This window comes from Anarrhichthys ocellatus, unplaced genomic scaffold, assembly GCF_004355925.1.
Source record: "Anarrhichthys ocellatus isolate YVR2014 unplaced genomic scaffold, GSC_Weel_1.0 scaffold1264, whole genome shotgun sequence".
Taxonomy (NCBI): Eukaryota; Metazoa; Chordata; class Actinopteri; order Perciformes; family Anarhichadidae; genus Anarrhichthys; species Anarrhichthys ocellatus.
This window is the reverse complement of record NW_022281238.1, coordinates 7,975-12,336: the sequence shown is the minus strand read 5'-3', so window position 1 is coordinate 12,336 and position 4,362 is coordinate 7,975. Positions and strand designations below refer to the sequence as shown.

General features: G+C 42.4%; 1 pseudogene; it reads right to left on the bottom strand.

Moving 5' to 3' along the window:
* Window positions 1-6: 6 nt before the first annotated feature.
* The window catches only part of LOC116377449 (F-actin-uncapping protein LRRC16A-like), a 10,663-nt pseudogene continuing 6,307 nt past the window's right edge, over window positions 7-4,362 (bottom strand).

Here is a 4,362-nt window from a genome sequence, read left to right as displayed (position 1 = left end):
GACAGACACATACTCCTTTCCCCCACAAACAGCAGAAAAAAGACATCCGCAGTTAAAAGGTATCATAGATACAGTAAATGTTTTTTTTTTCCACAGTGTCTAAACACAGAACAGTGTTAGTTAACAGTGCTGAAGCCGTATTGATTGGTGATCAGTGATGTTATAGTGTACCACAGTCCTCTCAAAGCAACACTTCATATGGTTACTCCAACTCTCCCACACAGAGACAAACAAGAGTTCAGACGGGATGTTTGATGTAGTCTCCTCTAAGGGACTTGTGGTTTTGCTGTTAGATAAGCTACATCAAATGTGTATTTCTGATTTATGGTGGGCTGAGATTCTCAGCTGAACCTGTATTTTCCTGAAAAAAAAAAAGATGAATTGCATAATGGATTCAGTCACCTCTGAAGTCCGGAGAAAAGTAACTTGCACATACTGATAATAGCATATAGAAAAATCTATACAAATATATAGAAGGAAACGAATGCCATTGGGTCCTGGTCTGGTTGTATGTTTGAGATCAAGTACAGTACAGTGATCCTGATATTATTGTTACATGTGTTTGGTCCCTGGGAGAAGAGCTATTAGACAAAGAAAGAGAATTGTTTTTTAATGTCCACTCATATTTTCACAGTCTCTCTCTCTCTCTCTGTCTTTTGGACAAAAAGTCTACTGGTTCCTGGAAGCATCTTTTTTTTTTGTGGTTTACAAACTTCATTCAAGATTCAGTAGTCATTGGCTGAAGGTGCTTGAAAACTTCAGGAACCGTTTCCTCAAACCCTGAAAAGGTTATTTTTTGAGCGACATGAGATTTTCACCTGACGGCAGAGAGTAGGAATGAAAAAAGGAGAAAAGGCTGTCTGTGAGAAGGAAGCTCTTAGGAGACTTAGCACAGTTTGGTTTACTAGGTGACAAGTTGTGACTAAAAAAAGATTACAGAGGATATTACCCCAAGTGTTAATATCATTAGTTTTATCTCGTCATAGACAACCAAACTTGAATTTGAAACGGTGTATTGCATGACACTACAGCAGGTCTTCCTGCAAACCAAAGAGGATTTGTACTTTGCGGTCAGACAAAACCTACAGGTACAACCGCTAATATAAATGAAAACATATCAATTAATGATTATTGATTATAGTCCCCTTTTAGTTGCTTTTCTAAAGGAAAACATGTGAGACTTGTCAACAGGTTTTTGCTGTGAATTTCTCTTACTCATATTAAAATAAAGTCTTTGTCTGCCTCCTCCCCAGAGTCTGAGGACTTTTTGCCCGCTGCCTTGTCCTTGTCTGGGTTTGGAGATTGGTCCTTGGTCTTGAAGGAGCCATGATCCTCAGAGTTGGTACGGAGACGGCTGGGTCGCTGAACAGAGTCCGACACAAACCCCGCCCTCACTAAAAAACAAGAGAGGGAGAAGATGAAAATGACAGCAAGTGTTGACAATGCTTAGACTAAGGGGAAGATAGGGGGAGAGAAAAGAAAGGTGTGGAAGAGAGGGAAATTGTTGAAACTACACATTTTGTTTAAATATATCTGATATTACGTATACTGCTACAGTTTCTTCATCAGAGGGTGACGACCGCATCATACGTTGTTGTACGTTACAAGAGGTAGTGTAGCAGTCTTCTGTGCATGTGTAGAACGCAGGCATCGAGCAGACAGACAGAACTACTACGCATACGCAGAGCTTAGTGTCCGTTTTGGAGGATAACCGAGGCTTTACAGCAATAAGTGATGTAAAGCGCGACAATTCACCCTTATCTTTGCGAACAATCTGCTGCCAAAAACGTCTCAGCAAATGTGCAAAGGAGTGCACGATTACAACTGTAGCAGAAACAATGGATTCTTAGATATACAGCACAAGTTGTAAACCTTTAAGGATATACAGATCGTTATCCCTTCGATTGACTGATAATCGTTTAAGAATATTTCCCTACTCTCTGCCCAAAGCATGCTGGGATAGAGTACTTAAAAGGGATTCTGCTCCACACTGCCACTTCACTATTCTTGATCGTCTTCTTCAACATGCAAAGGGAACTAAACATTCCCTTGTGTATACCGCCACCTAATGGCTCTCGATTGACTCTGCAATGATCTGCATCTGACGCATATGGTCATATATGTACAGTGCTTTCAGACAAGGGAGGACAATCTGCAAGTCTTTGTTTTTTTTTAACATTTCTTATAAAGCCCTGAATGCTCCAATGTCCTACATTTATTGTTCCAGCATCATTACATCTCTAATAAGTAGGAGCAAAGGTTTTTTTCTGGTTAAAAAAAATGTCTTGTTGTCCAAGAATCCATCCGATGGCGCAGATGTTTTGACATTGCACTTTCTGCACTGAGCAAACAGAAACTACATCCTCTAGCTTTTAAGTCTCTGGAATTATTCAATATGCATATGGATAAAAACACTGATTTTATTAAACTTCTATTGATGATACAACAAAAGAAACAAACAAACTAAGCAGCCAGCGGTTTCAAAAGAAGTTGTCCTTTGCTTAAGAGCAGGAATTAAGTTCATCAACATGAATCAGATGTGTGTGCCTCTGACAGGGCCCAGAGGGCGTCACTGATAACGTTCAGTAAAGAAAATGAAGGGAGGAAGAGCAGAGAGAAGAAAGGGAGACCAAAGGAGAGGACATAATGTACAGTATAAAAACATCAGAGGGAAAGGAGCATAGACAGTCATAAATCATCAAGTTGCCGGGCTGCCTGTTACATAATACTGCTGTCACAACCTGACAGTGACATCAAACATCTATCAGTCTGTCTAGGCCCGAGATAATTCCTCTAGATTCAAGGGGAAATCTGCTCTGGCCAAAAGGACAGGTTTCAGGTGAAGGAGAAAAAAAAAAAGATACTCAGAGATTTTGACAGACAGATTTTGTGACCCACCATCCTGAGTGGTTTTGTTCGTAGAGCCTCCTGACTGCAGACTGTTCTGGCCCTCTTTGTCTTTCTCTGACACCGTCCTCTTCAGCGTTGGAGGAAGAACTGTGGCTTTAGGAGACACGCCACCACTGTTTGGGGAATCTGAGCTCTCATCTGTCAGGAAAAACATATTATCAGCTTATAACAAATATGGTCTCATCCGTCAAACAATCTGACGGGAAGATTAACAACTGAACCACTGCAGCAACAATCCTCTCAGTGTGGTAATCAGATCCAATGCTTGTACCTATGCTCCTGCTGGTGCTGCTGGTCCTTGGCTTATGTGGGATGGAGGGTCGGGCAGCCAGGGCAGGCTTCGCTCCCTGTGGCACCGGTGGTTTGGGACTTACTGGCCCCCCAGGAGAACTCGAGGAGGACGTAGCCCTGAGACGAGGGGCCTTGTCAGGCTTCGTCTCGCCTCGAGGAGGGGCCTTGTCAGGCTTCGTCTCGCCTCGAGGAGGGGCCTTGTCAGGCTTCGTCTCGCCACGAGGAGGGGCCTTGTCAGGCTTCGTCTCGCCACGAGGAGGGGCCTTGTCAGGCTTCGTCTCGCCACGAGGAGGGGTCTTCTCTGGAGAACCAGTTGGAGGATCTGATTTATTAATTGAGCTACTGGGAGAACGGCTTTCTGAGACGATGGGCTGGGGCTTGGCTGCTGGCACATGCATAAAAATAAATTAAAATCATGCACACAATGATTTTCATGTACCATATGGGTATGAAACCAGACACTAAAACAGGAACGTGATTCACTAATAATCCACTAAAACCAGCTGCAGGTCTGCTTGAGTCACTAACTGTTGAGTTAAAAGTTTTGTTTTCTTCCTATGTTTATCTCAACAGAAAAAACTCTCACCTGTTGCATTGCTGTCAGGTCTGTCGGGGCTGGAAGACTAGAGGAGACACAAGGACAAAATATTGTATTACGATATTCACGAGTGTAGAACGTTCTTGTTTTGATTCAGTGCAGTGGTGAAGTGATTATACAAACTGAACAGGCAAGTGTCAGCAAGACATCTTAAAGTCTCTTGAAGGTCTTTATTATCATCAGATTATCTTTACTCTGCAAAAACTGTCCTGGTTTTAAAATGATCCCCCCCCCCCCCCCAAAAAATCCCTTGAATTAAAAAAAGCCCTCTCCTTCTCAAAGTCCCGGGCTGAATTTCAGTCCCAGTAGTGACCATCTTTTTGAGTCTGGCATATTTTACACTTTGCAGTCAGTTTTATATACAATATATTTGGAGTTTCAAGCTTTTATTGTTGACTGTACGTGTAAAGCAAAGCAACATTCAAACAGGAGGTGGCGCCTTTGTGTTAGAAAATGCCCACACACCCAAGCTTTGTATTAAGTAGTCTCCTGAATAGCTCTCTCCATTATACCTGTACACACACACACACACACACACACACACACACACACACACACACACA